A 24709-nucleotide genomic window follows, 5' to 3' on the forward strand; every position below is an offset into this window, starting at 1 on the left:
AAAAGGAATTCATGGTAGTGTAGAAGAGAAAAATTGTCCCTTTTTTAAGTGTGGCCAGTGGACCAAGGGAATTTGGGTGGAGCAAAAGGGGCACTCAGCCTAAAACACTTCATTGCTCACATTGTACTCCTTTCATTATTTAATACATTCTATTTCTGTGTTTAGGGAGTAATTTTGCTTTGTTTTGTTTTTTCTTTTTTTCTCCTGGTGCAAAATCACTCTTTTAACACTTTTGGAATTAACATGCTAAATTCCAACTGCACCATGCAGAGCATGTGAGTATGGATGCTTCCCCATAATTTTCAGTGTGAAAACCGTCTTATTCTTCTCTGAGGAAAAACACAATTTTAATGTTTCAAAAATAGCATTGCAATTGTAATAAAAGCATGACAGTGTTTCCCTCTACAGCTAGTATCAGGGCCCAGGGTGGGCATGATTTTAGGTGAATAAGGTGATTTTCAGTCCTTCCGAATTGATAAAATTACTGTTGTAAAAGGCAAAATCTAGTTAGTGGGAGTTAAAAGGTCTAGTTGGGGTTCTGTGTCCAAAAGTATGATCTTGGCTAGTCATAATAATATTGAGCATAATATGTACTATATATTGTTCTAAGATTTTACATGTATTAACTCATATAACATAATCCTTGTAACAATATTGTAGGAGATAAGTGTTATTATTCCCATTTTATAGATTACAAAACTGAGGCACAGTGACTTGTCCCAAATATAAAAGACTTTCTATAAACAAATAACAAAAAGACAAGCCAATAGAAAAATGGGCAAAAGATATGAATAGGTACTTCATGAAAGAGGATATTCAAATAGCCACTAAACATAGGAAAAAGTATTCAACTTCATTTGTCATCACAACAATCCAAATTAAAACCCAAATGACACACCACTATATACTTAACAGAGTTGCTAATATTAAAAAGACTGGTACTACCAAGCACTGGAAAAGAAGTAGAATAACACTGTTGGTGGGTGATGAGTTGGTCTAATCTCTTTGGAAAACAGTTCATCATTAACCACTCAAACTGGGCATTTGAAAATACTGTGATGCAGCAATCTCACTCCTAGGTGTGCACCAAGCATAAATGTTTGCAATTGTGTACCAAAAAACAGATGTGTATTCATAGAAGCATCACTTGTGAAAGTCTTACATTGGAAACCACCCAAATAACATCAGCATGTTCAAACAATATAATTCAGCAATGAATTCAGCCACATGCAACAATGTGGATGAATTCCATAATAATGTTAAACGAAAGGACTGAGTAACAGAAGGATACTGTATGATAGTATTTAAATTAGGTTTCAAAGTTTATACAATTAAACTCTAATTTTAAAACTCAGGGTAGTGGTGAATTTGGGGAAGAAGGGAGGATGTGTTGATGAGGAAGAGATGTGGAAAACTTCTGGTGTGATGCCAAAGATTTTCCCCTTGCCCTGGGTGGTAAAGGAAAACCTATTTGTACATCTTGAACCCACTTCTTCAATTCTGGTTCAAGAACTGGATTAAAGCAAGGGTTGTTCCATTGCTTACCCTTCTTCCAGAACTCCATGCATAAACACAAGGATGTTTGCCTTGTTTGTCTCCTCCATAAAGTAAATATTGAAGCATTACACACATTTAAAATGGATGACCCTTCCCCTACACCTGTTCCTAAGAAACAGGAAATCTAAAGATACAATGAATGTTATGTTTAATAAGCCTAAACTTAAACAATTGTAAATGTTACAGACTTACAAACTCTCAGATACAACAAACTGGCAATTACGATTCTGTTTTTTCTTTTTTATTTCATCTGCTTTGGGTAGTGGAATTTTTTTTTAATCTTTTTCTCTTTCTTTCTAATTTTCTGTAATTTTTCCAATTAACAATAGTAAACAAGTAGTAATTTATAATTAAAATGCAAAAGTACACTTTAAAGATTCAGCTTAACCCTTGAATACAGAAACTTGTAGTTTTGATAGCTACATGCAGTCCTCTCTGAGGTATCACTTTGGGCTTCCAAATGCTTCTTTCTCCTCTCATGCTTTCTGTAAATTCAGTAGAGAATTTTGCCACTCAAGAGTCCTCTATTGAAACTGAACCCATGCTTCATGGATGCCTGCTCAGATCCCACCCTCTGTGTGAGGGCTCCCCTCTCCTGACCAGCCAGCTAGAAGCAGAACCCTTAAAACTCTCTTGTCAAGATGATCTCATTTCTCTGAATACATCAGACATTTTGATGGTTGGTATACATTCCTAGAACACATTAGTATCCATTTCCTGATTGATTAAAGGATCTATTAATTAATCAGTATCCAGAAATTTTATTTGGTGTTATTTTTACTTTCTTTATTCTCTACTGTAATATATAATATGAAAGGTAATCTACAAGTCACACAAACAAAAGATAAAAAAATATTATAAAACCTGACTTCAGGGTGCTGTTTCAAAGATTTTAAGAAATACATATTTGCTTGACTTCAAGATGACTTTTTTTATATATTTTAATATTTATGAAATTGAGATTATCTCAATATTGCCATGATTGATGGCATCTCACCACTGTTGTTGGCCAAGCAGTCAACACAATGCTGACATCACTGCCTGCTTGTTGATGGACTTGCTCCTATGACAGGCAGCTTCTGCACTGGCCTGCAGAGACTCCTGCCACCTGATGTATATGTTTGAGAGACCTTGAGTGTGGGCTTGACCTAGTGGCTTGCTTCTAACAAACAGAATATAGTAAATGTGACAGGATGTCACCGCTGATATCAGGTTACAAAAGACCTGTGGCTTCTATCCTGGGTGTCCTCTTTGGCTACCTCATTTGCTCACTCAGATGAATCCAACCACCACGTTATAATAGGAACATTCATACACTGCTGATGGGACAGCAAAATAGTACAACTTCTCTGGAAAGTAATATGGAGATACCTCAAAGAACTAAAAGGAGAACTACCATTTGAACCAGCAATGCCACTACTGGGTATCTACCCAAATGGAAAAAAGTAACTCTATAATAAAGACATCTGCACTCGAATGTTTATAGCAGCACAGTTCACAACTGCAAAGATGTGGAAACAACCCAAGTGCCCATCAATATATGAATGGATTAATAAAATGTGGTACATGTGTACCATGGAGTACTACTCAGCCACAAAAAGCAATGGTGAACTAATACCTCTTGTATTATTCTGGATGGTGCTGGAGCCCATTCCTCTAAGTTAAGTATAACAAGAATAGAAAAACAAGCAGCATACATATTCACCATCAGATTGGTACTAATTGAGCAACCCTTATGTGCACATATGGAAGTGATATTCATAGGGTGTCGGACAGATGGGAGAGGGGAGAAGCGGATGGATAAATTCACACCTAATGGGTGTTATGTGCACTGTCTGGGGGATGGGCATGCTTGCAGCTCCAACTTGGGTGGTGCAAAAGCAATGCATGTAACCTAAACGTTTATGCCCCCGTAATATTCTGAGAAGAAAAAAAAAAAAACTGCCCTACTGAGAGTCCACATGCCAAGGAACTGAGGAATTTTCCAGAACAGCCAGCAAGAAACTCAAACCCTCAGTCCAACAACTTGCAAAAAAATGTATAAATACGTTCTGTCAATTGCCTTCCCAGTGAGCTCAGAAACCAATCCTGCCCCAGTGAGCCCCTGCATGAGAGCAGCCCTGGCCACTACCTTGATTCCACCCTGAGACACCTGGAGCCAGAGAACTCACCTAAGCCATGCCCTGATTCTTGACCCACAGAAACTGTGATATAATAGACGTGTTATCTTAAGGCACTAACTTAGGAGGGGTGATTTGTTATGCAGCAATGTATAGCTAATACATTCACACTATCATCACTTCAATGGAGATATGAGCATTATTTGAAGTACATATGATGAGTATAGTTGTCATTTAAAAAGTGTTTAACAACACACTGAGATTTGACATTGGAATAAAAAGGTAGCATATGTGAAAAAAAAAAATCAGAGCACTGGGCTATATATAAGGTTTTATGAAGCCAATGTCTTTATTTGTAGGAATGGGAAGAATTCTATATTGTCTTACAAAGCAACAACTAAGTGCTCTACAGGTCTGTATTAGTTTGCTAGCTACATAACAGTACCACAGACTGAGTGGCTTAAACTGCAGAAATGTATCATCTCATGGTTCTCAGGCTAAATAATCCAAAATCAAGGTGTCAGGAGGGGGAATTTCTTCTGAGGGCTGTGGGGGTGAATCTGTTCCATCCCTCTTTCCTTTGCTTGTAGGTGGCTGACTTTTCCCTGTGTCTTCATCATCTTCCCATCTGTCCTTTTATCTGTGTCCAAATTTTCCCTTTTCATGAAGACACTAGTCATATCATATTAGGGTCCACCCTAATGACCTCACCTTAACTTGATTATTCTGTAAAGACCTTATCCTTAAATAGTCACATTCTGTGGTACTGGGAGTTATGACTTCAACACATTTGGGGACATATAGTTCATCCCATAAAACAATGTAAAATAACGTATTCGTAGTTTCCAGGATTTACTTGTGGACATCTTAGGGGAGCCATTATCCATTATTCTGCCTATGTCAAAAGTGAATGATGAAAGAGAAACCGTGGGAAATTTCCTACCTGCTCCAGCATGAATGGCATGTCACCACTGTGAGAGGAGCAGAGCTGTCAAACTTAGAAAATAATGTGCTCTGCATAAGAAAAACCTCTCAGTCTTGATTATTCAGAAAGAAATGGGCAAATTGTTTGGTTTTCCATGGAGGGCCTCTTCCTCTTGGTCTGTCCCTTTAGGGTCACTTCTTTGCAGGTGAATACAGGTCAACTCAGGCAATACCAAGCGCTCTGGTTAATGGCACTACTTGAATCAGTGGCAGAAGGAATATTCCCTGTATTTGGTCATTTAAAATACATTGACCTACTGTGTGCCATGTACTGTTAGTGGCTTTCAGCTATACCATCTTACATAAAACTCAAAATATTGTATTATATGTAAACATTGTTGCATTTTTTATAAAGGAAGAAATGAGATTCAGAGAGGATATGTGAGTAAATTTGAGATACTGAGATTCAAATTTAGCTTTATCTGACCTCAAAGTCTTGCTCTTTGAGAACATTTCTTTTTCACTAGCCTTTTTAAGCAGTGATGACCTCTAGAGAAGGTGCTGTCTGCTCACAAGAACTGTTCCTTAAGGGGTCTGTAGTACAGAGGTCATTAGGGGTGCTTAAGAGAGTTGAGGGTTTTTTGCATTTTTTTCTTTCTAAGGAAGGTAGAACTATCTGATTTAATTCCTCTTTATAATAACAATGTACATGCATTCAGTGTATATTGTGTGCCAGGTACTTTGAATGTAATAATATGAAAAATGTGCATTATTATTTTCCTTATTTTATTTTATTTATTTATTTTTTAAATTCAGGGTATTATGGGGGTACAAGCATTTTGGTTACATGTAATGTGTTTGCCTCACTCAAGCCAGGGCTACAAGTGTGCCCTGCCCCCATACAATGCACTCTGCTTCCATTAGTTGTGGGTTTACTCCCTCACCCCACCCCACCTGACCAGCACCCAATGAGTATTACTATCATGCGAGCACCTTAGTGTTGATCAGTTAGTACCAATTTGATGGCGAGTACATGTGGTACAAGTTTTTCCATTCTTGTGATACCTCACTTTGAAGGATGGGCTCAAGTTCTATCCAGGATAATTTAAGAAGTGCTAGATTATCCTTGTTTTTTGTAGTTGAGCAGTATTTCATGGTATACATCTACCACATTTTATTAATCATGTATTGATGATTAATGCTCATGTATTGATGGGCACTTGGGTTGATTCCACATCTTTGCAATCGTGAATTGTGCTGTTATAAACATTCTAGTGCAGATGTCTTTATTATAGAATGTCTTTTTTTCCTTTGGGTAGATCCCTAGTAGTGAAATTGCTTGATCAAATATTTCTATTTTTAGCTCTTTGAGGTATCTCCAAATTACTTTCCACAGGGATTGTACTAATTTGCAGTCCCACCAGCAGTGTAAGAGTGTTCCAATCTCTCCATATCCACGCCAGAATTTGTTGTTTTGGGACCTTTTCAGAAAGGCCATTCTCACTGGAGTTAGGAGATATCTCATTGTGGTTTTCTTTTGCATTTCCCTAGTGATTAGAGATGTTGAGAAATTTTTTATATGTTTGCTGGCCATTAGTCTATCTTCTTTCGAAAAGTTTCTGTTCATGTCCTTTGCCCATTTATTGATGGCATTGTTTGAAGAGGTCAAACTCTCTCTCTTTGCTGATGATATGATATTGTATCTAGAAAACCCCAAAGATTCTACAAAGAGACTCCTGGAATTGATAAATGAATTCAGTAAAGTCTCAGGATACAAAATTAATGCACATAAATCAGTGACATTCATATATGCCAATAACAATCAAGCCAAAAATCAAATCAAAGACACAACACCTTTTACAATAGCATCAGAGGAAATTAAATATTTAGGAATATATTTAATGAAGGAGGTTACGGACATGTATAGGGAGAACTACGAAACACTGAGAAAAGAAATTATAGAAGATATAAACAAATGGAAATCCCTACCAAGCTCATGGATTGGCAGAATCAATATTTTCCTTATTTTACAGAGGAAGAAACTGGGGTGAAGTAACATGTGTGAAGTCACAGAGCTAACAGTGCAGAGCTGGGATCTGAACCCAGCGAGCTTGTTCTCTTGGGGTTTATGACATCTACCAATGTCTGTTTCGGTGGAGTTCACTTCCTGTTCTCTTTCTGCTTTGTAAGTAGAGCCAAAAAGATACAGACTATGAATACAATAGACTCACAGTACCCAAGGAAAAATCCGTAGCCATAACAATGAAAGAACAGGACAGTACATAATGAGTGATAACTGGGGGCCAAGGAGGAAGTGAATTAGGAGCCAGGCAAGAAAGGGGTCAAGGAAGCTCATCAATTTTGCAGTTTTAAATAAGCCTCAATAAATAGCATGGCTCTTCCCTGCTCATGCAACAAAGACTAAGACAGATGAGAGCTAAGTGTTTTCTTTATTACCAAGAGAGGCTAGTTTGGAGAGTATAACCATGGGAGAGCCAAGAGGCCTGCTACCTGAACCCCAGAACTGGGCACACTTACGCAGAGTGGAAGAAGCAACCCCAGACAAGGGCAGACCTCTATCCTACAGAGAAGCACCCAGAGGAGCAGTGGAGAAGCCTTGCAAGCTGGATGCTCCCTGCAGGCAACTTGCCCCCAAGAGGAAGAAAGACAGAGCTGATGGGAGCATTTGAAATTATTCTGCCCAAGTTTACCAACAGATAAATCCCTTCATTTCCCAAAGGCAGACAGAATGTTCCTGCCAACTCAAAACAGGTTCCAGGAAAAGCTGAATCCATAAAGGCAGGCAGCCTCCAGATAAGGAGCATGAGCTGGGAGGGGCATTATACCCTCTAAAGAACATCCTATTCCAATAGCTCTCTGATTTTTAGAGGCGCTGTCTCTAGCTCGCTTATGTACCTCCAGGGTCTACACCAGTGCTGGGCAGACATTAAGAACTAAAGAATTAAGTGATGCTGGAATAAATGAGTGACCATTGACATAAAATGAAATCTTGAAGCACCACATGAAATCAAGGCCCTCAATGTGAGATAAAGTTTTCTGGGAATTTTATCTCTATAACAGTTTTTATATTTAAGTGCTGATTATATGTGGGGAGAGAAAAACAATTACATTGAGAACTGAGCTTTTAAGCCTAGTATTTCCTTTTGTCAATTAGTTTACTTGATGCAATTATAACAATATCATGAATATTAGATTTAAATACCTTATGGATAGTTAAATTCCTAGAATGTAAGTACTTTTTGAAGACATGAATAACTAAGATCTCTTCTCCCTCATTTAAAGAAATAAAATACACTGAAGTCCTCTTTCTGGTTTTAGATAGTGCAAAAGGTAAGAGTAGAAGGGGAGAATTATAATACGAGACAGTAAGACATGAAACAACTGAGCTTTGACCTGCATCTAAATCCATATGTGCTAGTATTACGCTGGAACATGCAACCTTCAAGAAGTTACTTAACTTCTTTTTTTTATGTAAAATTGGGATGAAAGGAGAATATATTCAAATCTTCTAACAAAGCTACTCAATAAATTTTTATTTACTTTCACATACCGCTCCTTTGTACCCCATATTATCTAATGGATTTTCCTAACTTTGTACAAGATAACTATCTTTCATTAGTTTACAGAGCTTAGTTTATAATAAATATTATTGTGTATATGTTGAGATATCCTAACTTGATCATTTTAAATATAAAATGCCATATATGTACATATTTGTTTTTCATTTAGGAGCTAATTGCCTGAGGTTTAAAGCATTATGTGGAACGCTTATTACCACCACAAAGGAGAACAGTATATATATAATAACTAGCTTTTATAAGTGACAATGTAAACTCTTTCAAAAGAAAAGTGTAACAAAATCTATGGAAAGAGAACTCTAACATCTTTTAAGGGACTTCTCATGGGTTTGGCTTTGTTTTAAATCTGGAATCAAAACAAAGTTTAAAAGGGAAGAGTCAGCCAACACTGTTAGGTTTCGGGGACAACAGGGCCACACTCTAGAGGGCTTCAGTGAGGACTCCAAGACAGGAGAACGCTGTTAGAAATACCATGTGCTGCTTGAAGCTGAGAGTTCAGGGTAAAATGCAAGGGTTTGAGAGTCAGAGTTTAAATACTCCTGAGAGATTCAGGCTGAATCGTAATTTTTCTGTCCATGCATACCTGTGAGTTCCTTTAAGTAAGGGATTGAATTTCATTCTTCTCCATAAACTTCACCCGTGTACATAGCAGAGGGGTACCCAATAAATACTGCTTCAACTGAACTGATGGGACTGGGGGAAGAGGGAAAGATTTTTGTGTTTTGTTTTTGTTTTTCCTGAAGGGTGCGAGCCTCCCAGTATCCTCGAATAAGGCCCAAAAGAGGAAATCATCAAGACCTGTTCATCAAAGGGTCAGCTGGCTTTCGTCCCAGCAAACCTAAAACCAAAGAGAGTGACACAATTTCCCAATGCCCTGAGAGCATTCCAGCACTCGGCAGGCTCTAATAATTTGAACAAGGGGACCACTTCAAAGCCTGCAATATTGCAATTTTTGTAGTGCTGATGTGTGTAATTTGAGCCAAAGTTTGACACAGGATCAGAAACAAAAGCAATATATTGTCTATAGTTGTTTATTCAACGCAACAAATGAACTATAAGCTTTTTTTGTGAAATTATATTTAGCATACTTTACGTGAATCAACTAGGCGATCATCTTCTATAATATCACCATCTACAAAGGGCCAAACTTTCCATTAGAAGTCGGAGACACAGTGCCTACAGCCTATGGTGCTCGGAGGGCCTCTAAAAAAGTGTTTAGTTTCTTTTAAAATAAAAAAAAAATGAAGGTTTAGGTTAAAGAATATATATAAAGAAGAAAATATAATCATCTTTATACTAATGCAGTCATAAATTATAATTTTAATTTATGTGTGTGTCTGAAGGAAGTGGCCCATAAAGGCAAAAATCATGAATGTCATAACTAAATGGATATAGTTTAGATATTTGTTCCATCCAAGTCTTGGGTTGAAATCTGATACCCAGTGTCAGAGGTGGGGCCTAATGGGAGGTGTTTGGATCATGGGGAAAGATCCCTCATGAATGTCTTGGTGACATCCTCATGGTAATGAATGAGTTCTTGCTCTATTTGTTCCCACAAGAACTGATTATTAAAAAGATTCTGGCACCTCCTTCCCCTCTCTCTTGCTTCCTTCTTTGCACCAAGTGATAACTGCGCCCCTTCCCCTTCCTCCGTAAGAAGAAGCTCCCTGAGGCCCTCACTAGAAGCAGATGCTGGCACCATGTTTCTTGTACAGTCTGCAGAACCGTGAGCCAAATAAAGCTCTTTTCTTCATAAATTACCCAGCCTCAGGTATTCCTTTATAGCAACTCAAATGGACTAAGACATCAACCCTGTTACCACACATACCAAGCATAAATCTGTTATCATAAAGGAGATAAAAATCCTGTTTTCAGAAAAATAAAATCAGATAATCTGTTAATCACAGATGGGTGGATTGCTTTTGCATACATACAAAGTTGGGAGTTGGGACGGTCTGGTGGGGGAGGCAGGTGGTGGGTGAGTTGAGTTAGAAGCAACCAGGATTCTCCATGTTTTGTGGTCATGACCCTCAATTCCTCTCTCACTAGCAGACTGCTCCAGCTAATTAGCAAATCAAAAGAAAGAGAAACAATTCTAGACCTCAGCACAATCAAATTAGTGAAGTTATTTGAGGATATCATTTTCACACAGTGTAATCATGTTCTCTTTGTTTTGGTCAAAAGAGTGAAAATTATCTTTCAAACCCAATGCCTTTCCCTCTACCCAACTGGCTCTATGGTTAGTGGCATTTCTTGTCTGTTCTCATCAGTTTTATACATGATCTTTTTCTGTGAAGACAGGAATGCACAATGTACAATTAAACAATACCCATCAAGCTCCCCATACAACAAGGACCTTTTAAAAATACATTTGACTTTTAACGTGATTCAGCAGTAAGAGCCATTAGTGCACCATCTAAATCAGGACTTGGAAAGTGTATTAAAATTGGATTTTTAACCTGATCCCAATTTCCTCTGCTTATAAAGAATCCCATTGGACTCCTTAATATTCATGCTATTAACCTGAAAGATTCAAATGGCCATTAAGGGAGGAGAGGCTATATAGGGCAGGCCAATAGACAGGAGTTACAAATAAAACCCTCCTGAGTCCAGGCAGGTAAAATAGTGTGGATCCTGGACATCTTCAGAAGCAACCTCTCTCTTTTCTTCTCTCTCCTCACCTCCCCTCTTCTTGCCTCCCCTCTCCTATCACATATTTGGTGGAAAAGAAAATAATTAAAAACAACAACAGCAAATGTAAGCCAACAATTACACAGAACACTGGGCTGGAGTCTCATTTTTACTACAAGGGTTGCTACCCTAAATAAATCACTTCTTCCTCTGGTGCTCCAATGCACTCCTTCGATTATAAAATAGGGAGTCTGGGCTAATGATCTCTGTGATGGGTTACAAGCATGTACTTTGGAGTCATGTGAGATCTAGGACTTGAATATATATCAGTCCTATCACTTACAAGTATGTTATCTTGAACAAGTTGCTTAATTTCTCTCTAAATCTCAGTTTCCCCATATGTAAAATGAAAGAAAGGTGTAGCTCATGTAAGTCATTTTTGCATGGTTCCTAGTGCATAAGCCTTGGATATATCTCAACTGGTATTATTATTGAATATGGACCAAACTCATAGATCAGTGGCTTTTGTTTTTATTTCACCCTTTGAGCCGTTGTCTTCTACAGAAAACAGTTATAATTTAGCTGATGCCAGTGAGTTTCTGTAAAGGTGAGCTACAGGTGTCAGCCTTCTTCTCCTTGAGATAAGATTTTATGCTCTCTTAGGGGAGTGTAGATGTCTTAACTTTCCATTTCTCCCTCAGTAACTGGGATAGTGTTGAACAGATACCAGGTGCTCCATAAAGACTTTGATATCTTAGAATATTAGTAGTGCAGAGATCATCTACTAAAACTCTCTGATCTTCCAGTTGTTGACACTGAGGAAGAGAGTATTGGACCACACATCTAGAAGTGACAGCCACTTCTCCAGCTGACTACCACTATGTATTCTAAAAGCCTCCATTCTGACGCCTCTAGTTTAGAAAGGGAAACATGTCTGTCCTAAACCCTAACTCCCTGAGGGAAGTTCAATTTAAAAACTGTTTTTTTTTTTCTTTTTTTTTAAAGCATAGTATATTTCAGACACCAGGCAAGGTGGTTCTTGGGAGAGATAATTAAATCATGGCATCCATGCTCAAGGCATTTATAATCTAGTGGAAGGACAGATCCCTAAATAGATTATTTTCAACACAATGTTTGTGTTGTTATAGAAGAGCTAACTAAGGTCTGCTACTGTATGAGCATCTGGATAGAAAGCATAGCTCATGACTAAGAGACTTCAGGGAGAGCTATTTAGGAAAGGTTTCAAATGTCTGAGCAGAGACAGAAAGCTAAATAAGAACAAAATAGCTGTTGATACTTTTATTTATCTGTACATATTCATAAGAACATCAATTACCGATCAGTGAATGATTCCTGGAATTGAAAGGAAATGCCAGTCCTCAAATTCTTGTCACTTGGTGCATGTACCTGTAGTCATTTCCTATAAATGGAAGCTTCTAACAGATACTCAAGGCTGGGTCCTGGGATTCTAGGTTCTTTCAGTTTCTTGTGGTGGGGAACTAAGTATGTCAGTAACTTGCTTTAGCTTGCAGGGTGCAAATGGAATCATTGCTAACCAACTTCATCTCTCACAGTGGGCTGTGAAATTCATACTATGGGCACCAAAGCACTTTGAACTCTTTAGAAAAAATAATCATACCAACTTAGGACATCAGAATCATGCCCTATTTTGAAGAACTCATGATTCGCACTGTGCTGATTACTGGTACGTAGAAGCTTAAAGACACCAATAATTGACAGGGCTTTATCTCAGACTTCCATGCAACCCACACAACCTCATACATGATTTTACACAGCTTCATAGAATAAAGGAGAAAAGCACTTATTTTAAATCTAATGTAAGTTTAAATGCTAAGGCTTTTCAAAGCGGGACTTTAAAGTGACTTTTAAAAATTCATGTTTTTCACCTAAAATAGGCATGTCAGTGGTAGTCTGACTCAAAGAAGTAGCTAAGGTCATTCAACTCCTAAAATCTTATTTTCCATAAGCACCATTAGGATTAGGTCTTAGCTTCCAGGAAGCTTCTGGCTTTATCAAACAGCCAGAAAATACTGGTCATTGCTTTGCTTTCCAAAAGGGCTGCGGGTAATCTTTGCATGAGTTAAGGGCTCAAGTTCCTATAGAAGCTTTCCCTTAGATGGGAGAATATTTTTAAATTTAACACATTAATATGAATTGTATTTAACTCACGCTAGTTTTGAGCCCGGGGCCTCGTGAAGCACATGTAACTCACACATCTCTTTACCTTGGTAGCAGCCTGAACTATTTTTCAAGTTGCATATAACTCATGCACAGAAAACAATAAAAAATAACGATTTTTTTTATTAAATTAGAAAGGTTCCTTTTGTTTTCAAAGTACTTATTCTATTTTCGTAATAAAACACCGTGGTCCCAAGGAAAAACCTTTTTTCTAGTATGGCAGTCAATGTGTTAAAAAAATTAATGAAATATTTTTTAAAAGTAAATCACTAATTTTTCCAAATATGTATATCGTAATATTTAAGATATGGGGGTTCTATTGAAATCTCATCTAAAGGAAGTTACTTTGATGTTCATTCGGCTTTTCTTTTTTTTTTTTTTTTTTTTTGGTACGGTTGCTGACCTGCCTTTGAGGGCAACTCGCGTTAGCTCGGGTAAGCAGGCGGCCCGGTTTCTCCAAGGACATTCCAACCGCACGCTCCTTGAAATTTTCAGTCTCAAATCCAACTACTGGATGCAGGTCAGTTATCCCACAGAACCTCCCAGCTTCCGGAACAGGGGGCGGGGGCAGGGAGACCCTGCTTTATTTCAGAGTTGACTTTTGCAATCCTAGTACACCAGCAAAAGCCGAGCGGCATTCTCCGCGCTCTCCCGGCAACCGGCGTCCACTCCCAGACGCGCAACCGAATGAGAGGGCGTGTTCAATGGCCACAGGCCGCTCCCCGAAGCCGGCTCCCCGCGCGGACCCCCGGCCAGGCTGCCGCTCCGTGTTCCGGCCCGGCTTCAGAGCGAGCTCGAGAGGATGGCTCCCCCGGCTTCCCGTGCCGCACTAGGAGCACGGGCGCCTAAGGTGGGTCACCTGCCGGGAAGGGAACGCGAGGTGCAGACGCACGTGGGAGGAGCGCAGGTCCCAGTGACCGTGCGGACCTGGGGAGTGGGGGAAGAGGTAAGCTCCGACCCAGCTGGGATTTGAGAGTAGACGGGACGTCCCAGATTTGCAGTGACTGCGGATTCACTAACCCAACCGCCCACCCTCTTGGCAGCGCTGGTCCCGCCCCTTGGACTGAAACCCAAGGAGCCGCCGCACCGGGAGGGCGGGACTGACTCCTCTAGGACCCGCCGCGGAGGCCGGTGCCAGGCGGGGCGGAGCCGAGCCTCCGAGCGCAGGGTGGGGCGCTGGGCACCTGGCCGGCGGGACTTGGGGCAGCACCAGAGCAGGCTGGGCAGCAGTGGGCGCTCGCGATCCTCCTTGGCCCCACGCGCTCTCCCTCAGGGCTCGGCCTCCTGCGTCCCCTCCTCCTGCTCCTGCTCCTCCTCCTGCTCCTCCCCTCCCCCGTACTGAGCACCAAAACGCCCGCCTGCAAGGTCCTCAGCGCACTGGCAGGCACGAGCCGCCGCCACCGCCGGGTCTCAGCGGGTGCCCGCGCCACTTCTCCTGTCCACCCCGAGGCGTCCTGAAATTCGCTCCACCCGCCGTGGGTGCGCAGCAGTGCTGCCCATGGCCCAGCCCGAGAACCTGTTTAGAGCGCCCGACGGGCTGGACGGCTGCGCGGCTCAGGTAAGTACGGCGTGCACGGGGCTGGGGGCTCCAGGCTGGGGAGTGGCAAGGTGCTGGCCACTGCGGCGACTTCATCTGTCGTCCCGGACTTAGGGCAAGTGCAGAACCGAAGATGAGTCGGGCTGGAGTAGGTGGGGTGGATGTACGGGGAACCAGGAAGAAGAGACCAGGGCTTTCCCGTCCTCCTCACCTCCTGCTCTAGCACCTCAGCCGTGGAAGTCCCCAGGGACTGTTGGTCTATAAGGACAGGGATCTGGATTTCTGACTCTTAATGAGTTGGCTTTTTCCCCCCTAGCGGAGTCTCGAGGTTCGCTCCTGCCTGCCGCTACGCGCTGGCAGCTTCACACTGGGGCGGTGTGGGGCAGCCAGAGCGCAGCGCTCAGTGGAGCCGGGTACCACTCGGGCCGGGAACTGGGTTGGAGCTACAGTCCGCAAAAGTAACTTGGCTGAGGGAGCATCCGGGCTGGAGAAGCTTTGATCTGGTTCCCCTTTGCATTTGGTTGGAGTAGGGACGAGATCGGGCATTTCCCCAGGGGCGGGGGTGCTAGCAAGGAGAGAGATAGAGATGACAGCCCGGACAGTAAGTAGTCTCTCTTTCCAAATGCCAATTGTACGAGGCTCCTGATTTTTCTTATTACTTTCTACTTATTATTTTTTTTACTTCTCGATTTCTATTTTGGGCACCTTGGGTAGTGGCAGAGGATGGGGGTGAGGGGTGACGGGGAGCGAAACCGCGGTGGGAGCGCGTAGCCCCCAGCTCTGAATGAGGAACTTACTCGGCGAGCCTGCCCTCTCCAGGTGCGCTCTCCCAGCCGAGCGGCAGCCCGCGCGCTGCTCCCCCTTCTGGCCCCATCCCTTCCGGGGACCGAAAGGCCGGCTTTGAGAGCGGAACCTAGAGTGCAGGCCGGTGAAGGGATGGAGAAGCGGGAGCGAAAGCCGGGGTGCCGGCGCAGGGTGTGCGGTGTACTGGGCTGTGCAGTTATTTGCCGGCGCCATAGGTCTTTCATCTCACCCGCCTCGGCTGGGAGGGCATCCGCGCTTCCTCGCACACCCAGGGCAGTCTCTCGGGCTAGGAGTTGCATCCCTCCCTAGCTGCCCCCGACTTTGCAGAGCCAGTCGTATCCCTGCCTTGCCTTGCGCGAGTCTCGCTCCTCCCCTTCCCCCAGCGTTATCTCGGGCTATTTTTATCCACAACTTGTGCCAAGATGCTTTTGGGGGGATTCTGGGGAGGCGACTCCAAATCCATCGTCTTTGGGCTGCGCTCCCAGAAGCAGTCTCTTTCTAGCAGGGAGCAACCCCAAGGAGTGGCGGGGAGAGTGGCCCAAGAAGCAGAGGAGCTAGGGCGCCCGCTCCTTCTCCCGAAGCCCGAAGCCCGCATCCCGAGCTCTGGAGGAAAACCCCGCCACCGCCCGCCCGGGAGCCTGTCCCCAGACGAGTCCCCACGCGCTGGGGTGCTGGCTGTTCGGCAGCGCTGTGGCAGCAACCTGAGCGCACGCAAGATCCTTCTGTTTCCCCATCGCGTTCTCGCTTTGCAGCCAAATCTCACCTTATTTTGTTGAAATGCAATTACCAGCTTCCACTCAAGGGTTAATTCCAGGAATTACATCTTAAGGAAAAAAAAAAGGAGGGAGCGATAACCTAACTTCTGCCTCCTAGCATTTTTAAAGCGCATCCTTTGGCGTAGGGAATTATTCTTGCTTCCTGCTTTCCGGGTAATATTGGGTAACACTGGGTGCAGTTAGAATAAGCCTTACCTACTGAAATTTCAGAAGATGAACGCTTCAGCTGCGATAATCCCCGTGTTGCCCTTCCCTTTGTATTTCCAGTGCTTAGATTTTCCCCCACAGGATTGCAGAAATAACGTATTGAAATGGACCATTGTGTTATGTAAGGTTTTCTCCAGCGCTAGGCAGAGAAAGATCCGCTTCTAAAGGAGTCTTCCCGGGATTCAGCTAGCCCATCTAACTCTTTCAGCCAACTTTGACAGAGATGGACAACTTCATGACTAAGCACTCTTAAGTGGAAGCAGTCAATTATGACAGCAGCATAGAGCGAAGATCCCTTGGTGAGGCTTACCTGAACTGTGTGCTTCTAGGCTGTTGTTCTACCGTGAAGCCGCAGGTCATACATGCACTGTAGCTTTAAGATGGGAGATTTTTGTTCTGGGAAGCTGGTGACAAAGTGGTACTTTGAACTTACAAATGGGAGTCTGGAAAAGCCAAGAGCTCTTTACTCTCCTGTTGGTATTGCCTAGTATGAAATCTTGTACCTCCCCACCACACTCCTTGCAAGTTGGGTCTTGTGCTTTTCTTGTTGAAAGAAGAGATTATTTTATTAAAAAGTCCTCCTCCCTCCTCGGAGCTCTCTGAAAGGAAAAGCCATGGGGAAGCTTTTCTTGTCTTAAACTAAAACTTGATGTTGACTAGGAATGGAGCTAGAGAGATGGACTCGCTAGTGTAAATTGCTGGATAGTGCACACTGCCTTTCCTAGACCATGGCATCTACGCACAGTGGCACATACTTGCCGTGAGTACTGGGTCAGGTTCTGTCTACAGAGGCTTGGGTTTGAGTGAGGCACAGTGAAATGTATGGATGTTCTGATGGAACTGGCCCTGCACCTGAAGTTAGTGCTTGGATACCAGGTTTCAGAGCCTGCCTCTAAGCCAGGGTCCTTGTGCGAGAGACAGTTGTGGCAGAAGAATAACTTCCTAGTTGCTCCGTGGGAAATGTAGTAACTTTCCACCTATTGCAGAAGGCAGTAACTTTCCAGCTGGTGTTGGAAAGGATCAGGGCTGGTCCCTATCAATTTGGTGTTATTGTCGTCCATCAACCTGGCGTATGACCTAGTGCTTTTGATTGAGGCTGTCTTTTTCTTATAGGAGAGGGCAAGAGAGTGCTAGCTGGATTTGAAGACAACTTCTTGCCTTACAACCTTAGGCAAAGCATGTTTCCCTTCTTAAGCCTCATGTTCTTCCTCTGTAAAATAGTGATGGGAGGATTATTATGAGAAAGTGAGAAAATGTATGTGAAAACACCTTGATGGTTACAAAACACTTGTGGAATTGTCCAGCGTTATTTAATTTGCCCTTCCTGCATTTTTTATTTTATGTCCATTTTAATGTTCATTTAATGTTCATTTGTTCATTTTTAATGTAGTTTTGATATGTCTGAGTAAATTACATATGCAAAACATTAAATGAGGGAGAGGATCTCATATCCTTGTCCCATCTCCTTGTCCTCACTTCATCTGAATTCTACAAGCACCAGGGCTTACTACTTCTCAGCAAGAATTATTAATCAGAGTTTTCAGGATCTGAGTGAAGTTTTAGAGTTTTTTTTTTTTTTTCTTTTTAACTTAGTGCATGTTATATGTCTTAAGAAAATCTGTTTGGAGGGAGGGCCCTGATATTGATTAATCAAAAAAGGAAAAAAGTCATAGATCAGTGAATAAATTTGGGAAAAATGAAACATGATCAGCTTCACAAGATGACCTAAATCTGCCTTGTCTAAATCTGTCGTCAGCAGAAAGCACTGGCTCCCTATTGCCTTTTAGGTATTGTTCAGAATCTGTCCCCAGAACCTAGCTCAGTGCCTGGTACTTAAGAGACATTGAACAGTCGATAAATATATTTGGAACAAGTGAATGAATGGTTGGACTGAATCTTCACAGCAACCCTGGAGAGCAGATGGCATCATTTCTATTTTAAAGATGTGGAATCTGCAGATCAGAAAACTTAATTACTTTTCTTAAGGTACAAAGAACTCCAGAGCGGAATTCAGGTCTGTCTGTTCCCATTCCACTCTGCTGTCCTGCTTGTAGTACCCTCCTCCTCCATCTCCACTTAACTCCCTACTAAATGGTTAGAAAGTGCCCAACAAACAAACACCCTCTTATTTAGGAAGCAACACCCTTCCTCCATAGTGGTTTTTTGTTTGTTTATTTGTTTTTGGTGTTTCTCCTTGTCCATATCTTCCAACCCTGAACTAGGGCTGAATTGAATGATCCCACTCGGAGCCTGAAATCCTGAGGGACTAGCTAAAGGACACAGGGACAGTTTCGTGTTTATTTACCACCTTGGGACATGAATCAGGTGGCGTCAGCAGCATCAGTGCCCCAGGGTGTTGTCCCAGCGGTACCATTCCTTCGGCATCAGTTTGAGATGTTCCCTGGTGCTCAGCTTCCCTTCATTCCTTCTCATTTTGCAGTCCTGGATTTTCAGCTTCTCACCAATTCCTAGAGGCAGCCCATAGTCTTCAAGTAAATTCCTTTTCTCTCTGAGTTAGCCAGAATTGTAACCGGCTCGTGCACAGCCTCTCATAATTCGTCTTCAGTCCTGTCTCCAGCATGAAGCATTCTCAGCTTCCTCTACCCATGGGGAATTAAGTCTACGGCTTTTTCAGTTCGTTAGGATAATATCTACTGGGCCGTAGTTTGTCAATAGTTATGTGCTACTACGAGATGTCTAGAAAAATGAATACATTATTCTTCCAAGGAATAGCCTGAACATAACAGAAATAGAGCCCAGTGGGCATTTTTATTTTTTTTCCTCTATGTTATGTGCTTTTTGGTAGTTTTCCAGCAGGGGTCGCAAACTCAAAGGCCTTCAGCAGCCAGGAAAGTGACAGTCTGCATGGACTAGGCCATGGGCCTGGTGGCTGAGTAATGGGGTGATTGATTGTAGGCCAGGCCCAGCACAGGGGCTGCAGGTGGGATCAGGCCTGATCTTGCCAGATCTGGTTTTGTATTTTCAAGATAGACTGTGAATTCACAGTTTAATGTGAAATCTACTGACTTAAGTGCCAGCAGCTAATTCAATATTTCTAAATAACGCCATGTGGGCCAAAGCAAACACTTCCGTAGGTAGACCTCAAATCTGTGGCACAGACCTTCCCATTTATGGCCTGTGGTTGCCAGGGACAGAAGAGAAATTTGACCGGAGTATGAGGTTCACGAGAATCAGTTACCCAGAATATCCAGGCAAGAGTGTAGCGTAGACAGTGCCATTCACATTTACAGTGTGCGTGGGATTTCCTTGTCCCTGTCTCTGTAAGAAGTTACAAGGATCACATGTACTCCTTTAACACATGTTTATCGAGTTCCAGCCTTGTACCAACTATTGTTCTGCTCACTGGTGACACAGCAGGGAATAAAACAGATGGAAATCCTCGTCCTTGTGCTTATGTTCTAGTGGAGGAGACACACAAAAAGCAAGATAGATAAGCAAAATCTCTCCTAGTTAGATAGAAAAAGAAAAGAAAACAAACAAATGGGAAGGTGATAGGAAATGTCAGGGTACTGGGTTGGGGGAGGCTTAGGCCAGTAGCCAGGGGGCCTGTGGTTTTTCCTTTCAGTCTCTGGCTCGAGAAAACCAAGATCAAGTGTCCTTGTTTGACATAAAGGATTTTTCCATGTGGGAGTTTGTATCCTTGATTATATTCTGAGAATTACATTCATGGTTTAATCCCTGATATTGGGCTATACTTTCGATTTTAATGAAGTTGACTATTGAGCACATTTATTATGTACCACGTGCCAGGCATTGCACTAAGTGTTAGAATACAATGGTGAACAAAACCAATCAAGGGCCAGTCCTTGAGGAAATTTAGGCCAGCACGGAAGACACTGATATATGATCACAAGTGATTAGCTAACTACCGTGATGGAGCAGTGTAGTAAGGATGTCTTAACTGTGAAGGATCCATGCTCAGATGCTCAGAATTCTGACATTCAGCACCTTTTTAATTGAGCATCAGTTTTGTGCCAGGAACAATTTCAATCTGTGCTTTTCGACATACATTAAACGTGACTTCTGTCATCAGTGGAGATTTTTGTGTGTGTGAGACTTTAATTTCTGTATCTGGCAATGACTTTTATTATTACAAAATTTCCTTATGAAAAAATATTTTTTTAAAAATTGTTCCAAGTATGAAGTGTACTTATGCCCTTCGAGACTCTGACACACCCTCTCCCAAATCTGTCCCAACCTTTGATATTGACTGTTGTCAGCAGGGCAGTTGTGCCGGAGATTAATAGTTCTTGTTCTTGATGAATTTACAATTTAGGATGGGAATCCAACAAATTAGCAAGCCTCTGTCTCATTAGGTAGACCATCCCAAGAATATTCCCGTTTCGTCATCTTATTTCTTTCTTTCATAGCAATAATTTCTTCTGTTACATAATTGTGTAGCAAATATGCTTCTCTGGAGTCATCTCGTTACTGGATTGGTTCCCTTGAATACTAACTCCAGCTCCCCCACCAGAATATATGCTCCGTGAGAGCAGGGGCCTGGAGGTTTATGTTAGCTCCAGTTTCCAGAACAGTGTGTCTGGTTCCAAGTAGTTGCTCAGAAAAGAACAAACAGTCAGCATTTCTGTCTGAAGGAATCAGGGAAGGATTCAGAGGGGGAGAAATATTTCAGAAAAGAGAGAGACATGGAGAGAAAAGCCAAAGAAGAATGACAAAACATAGTCTAAATTGGTAAAGCCCTCAAACCCTTGCTGAGAACTCATTTGTCTATTTTAGGGATTCCCAATGTGATCCATCCCGCTGAATAACTGGCACATTAACACAAGCCCTTTGCTGAGTAGATCCTGGTCTGCTCGTGCAGAAGCACTCTGGCATGAAAAGAATGTAGTGACGATAATTCCTTACTTTCAGAAAATGTGATAATATCCGCTGTCATTTTTGCCTCCTGTCCCTGGTTCTGCAAGGGCAGCAGGAGAGCTCTTACCATCCTCATTTTATATTTAAGGAAACTGAGGCCCAGAAGTGAAGTAGCTTCTCTTAGATACCAAGAGTGGAAGAGGCAGACTTTGGATCCCCAGTCATGATTCTCTACCTGCAGTGAACAGATAATTTGTTAAATCCCTGGAGGACTGAGTAGCCCATTTTTTCTATAAGTGAAGAAATACACTTAGATTTAAAACATGCACGTCTCCTTTTATCCCTCCGGAACTTCCATTTTCAGCATTTTATGTCTTGTCGAATTTCCCTTAGAATTCCTACAGATTAGGTACACATACACCCTGCAATAGGTTGTTTTATGTAAATGTCTTCACTCTTTAGTTTAGGAGAGTAAATCAAAGTTCTGTATCAGCAGTTAAAATACAGTGGGAAAAAGGTGATTGCAGATGCAGCTGAAATGAAAAGGCATGCTCTCCTAGCTGTGCTCAGAAAAATAAACACTTGCGTGGCAGGGAGTGAGTGTGGGCTGAGAGCCTCCTCTGGAAAACTGGCTTGCATTTTTCTTAAATTATTTCTCAAACCAGATTTTTCCCAGTTTCCAGGTTAGGAACAAGGGGTGGAGGGATGTCAGTTACAGATTTCTGGGATTAGATTTTGGAGTTATTCTTGTGGTAGAAAGAACGTGACTTTGGAAGTCATGTCTGTTGGAATTTCTGGCCTGATCCTTACTGTTTGCGTCACCCTGAGAAACAGACAAATTTTGGGGCCTCAGTTTTCTTAGTTCTAGTGAGTATTAAAGAAGTTTGCCAATATGAAGTGCCTGGCATGATGCTCAATAGAAGTTATGTTCTTCTTGTGTAGAGTTGCCAGATTTATTGATAGCAAATAAAAATACAGGACACCCAGTTCAATTGAATTTCAGATAAATGACAAATAATGTTTTAGTATAGGTATGTCCCAGATACTAAATACTAAGAAATTAGTCATTGTTTATCTGAAATTTAAATTTACCTGGGCATCCTGTATTTTATTAAGCATACGTAATCTGGTAACAATTCTGAAAGATTACTTTTCTCAAAGTTTTAGAACCATAGGAAGTTAGAGAAAGAGAACAGTGTAACTCCGAAGGTGAAATGACTTATGACTTATGGGGGAGTGGATGCGTTATGGTCCAGAGTGAAAGGGAAGGGGGTTGTTTTCCTTGGTGAGCTGAGTAAAAGAACACTCGAACCAAGGCAAGCTTATTTGTTTGCTAAAGGGAGAAAAAGAAGCATGGAGCAAAACAGAAGTCCTTGTGCATTTAATAAGTGAGCCCTATTCTTTCTTGTGTATTTCAACCCTGTGGGGCCACCAGGGTAGTGCTCAGTCCACTAAGACAGTGCCTTATTAATACAAATATTGCTCCCAGCTTGTTACCGTAGAGCTGGAATTAGAAAGGCCAGGCTCACACAAGGGCTCCACTGAGCACACTGAAGGGACACTTTGTGCTTTGAAAACTTACACCTGAAATTGCTCCTGCATCAGATGAATCCAAAGCTAATAAAACTGTTAGAGAGCCTTTCAGATTCGCTCCCCCCCCACATAGATGACCTCAGATTATAAACTGAATCCTAGATCTCCCCTGAGACTGCTGGAGCGTGTTGTTCTGAGGAAGGCTGTGAAAATGTTGTATTTCCATTTCAGGTAATAACCTGATGGGGAAATAAGTTAACAAGAATTTTGTTGCATGTAAACCTTCCAAAGCAGAATTTTATGCTTTCTTCAATAATGAGGTATTGCTCATGCAGAAATAATCAGTTTCTGATGGATATAATATTAATAACTCCTCATTTAACCTGAGCTGCTTACTAGCAGTGTGTTTATATGGACTATGGACCAGAAAAAAGGCATAAGCGCATCATGGTTAGCACAAACACTTAACCAGCCAGAAAAATCTGGCTAGAATCCGCTAGGCTACTTCTCCGCCATGCCATAGGAGGTGAATTACTTCATATCTCTAAGCCTCAGTCTCCACATTTGCAAAATGGGCATAATTAAAATTATAGCAGAGGATAGTTTCATGTACATTAAATTAATAAGTTATGTCAAGCATTTATATGGTGCTTTGCATATATTACAAAATGCGATTCTCACAGCAAAAGTCCACAAGGATGTATAATTCCATTTTACAGGTAAGGCAACCAAGGTTCAGTGAAACTAAATCAATTCCCCAATGTCTTATACTTCAAATAATATACTCCTTTCTAAATCAGGAGACATTCTCTTGTGCCCATTCTCTTGTGCCTGGTTCACAGTTAGCATGAAAAAAAAAAAAAAAGATGCTATTAATAAGATAAGAGAAAGCAAGAATGGCCTCTGGATTGCAAACTCAATGTCATGTCTCAGAGACCAGGAACTAAATCGCATACATCATATTCATGGAGAGTATCTCAGTCTTTTGCCCTTTGTTTCTTTAGTCTTATTTTATATAATTCAAGCAAACGTTATTCATTTTTTGGGCCAACAGATGGAAGCAGCAATGTAGAAAAGATATGGAAGGAGTAGCTAGATGATGAGACAAAGTACAGGGAGAGAAAGGAAAGGAGAGGAAGACAAGACAAGCGGACAGAACAGCCATGAACAACAGACAAAGGGGTTTGAAGAGTATGGAAGTCCAGTGATGTTTCGTGATAGCGCAGTCTTTGGCAGCCCCTGAGTAAATCCCAATGCAATCATTTAGGTGAATGCCACTCCCTCTCCCTGCCCCAAGACTTCTCAGGACCACAGCATAATGCCCCATGACCTTGACAAAAAGACACAGAACTGTAATAGTCAACATGAAAGAACAGGAAGTGTTACAGAAACAGTGAAGCCTGTGCCTTTCTCCCTGTTCTGTTTCTGTGACAGCATAAAATCGTAGATGAAAATGGAAGACAAGGGATCTGAGTGCCATCTTGTGGAGGGATGGACCCCATGTCTCTGGTGGTACTCTTACTGTGTGGGAGTTTTGTGTGGTTTGGCCCAGATTTCCGTTAGCTGAACTTCAGCCATCATAAAAGAGTTTCAGGGTGGTATCTCTTCTGCCCCGATTCCTCGTTGAGAAAGGGTTTGCTCAGGGCATCCTGGCCTCCCTCCTGTCTCTAAGCCCTATCTGTATGCACTGCGTGAACTGATCATTCCTGGGGTGACGGGTCCATCCCCATCAGCCATGCCACCACACAGGCTCATCTCTGGGGCTAGAGCTCCATTCCCCAAGCACTTTGGAGTTCATGGTGACTCTGGGCACAAGGGAATGTTTCCTGATTTAGAAAGGAGTGTATTATTTGACTATTGGACATTGGAGAAGTGATTTTGCTTCATTGAACCTTGGCTGCCTTATCTATAAAATGGAAACATACATCCCTGTGGACTTTTGCTGTGACAATCACGTTTTATAATGTATGCAAAGCACCCATT

General features: G+C 41.9%; 1 protein-coding gene across 1 annotated transcript in view; it reads left to right on the forward strand.

The window, feature by feature from the left end:
* The first annotated feature begins 14397 nt into the window (after positions 1–14397).
* The window catches only part of HS3ST1 (heparan sulfate (glucosamine) 3-O-sulfotransferase 1), a 29336-nt gene continuing 19024 nt past the window's right edge, over positions 14398–24709 (forward strand). The window contains exon 1 of the mRNA XM_012655810.1: positions 14398–14588. The gene's annotated coding sequence lies outside the window, so the exon portion shown is untranslated. The remainder of the gene's footprint in view (positions 14589–24709) is intronic.

The sequence above is a fragment of the Propithecus coquereli genome, unplaced genomic scaffold (assembly GCF_000956105.1).
Source record: "Propithecus coquereli isolate 6110/MARCELLA unplaced genomic scaffold, Pcoq_1.0 Scaffold489, whole genome shotgun sequence".
Taxonomy (NCBI): domain Eukaryota; kingdom Metazoa; phylum Chordata; class Mammalia; order Primates; family Indriidae; genus Propithecus; species Propithecus coquereli.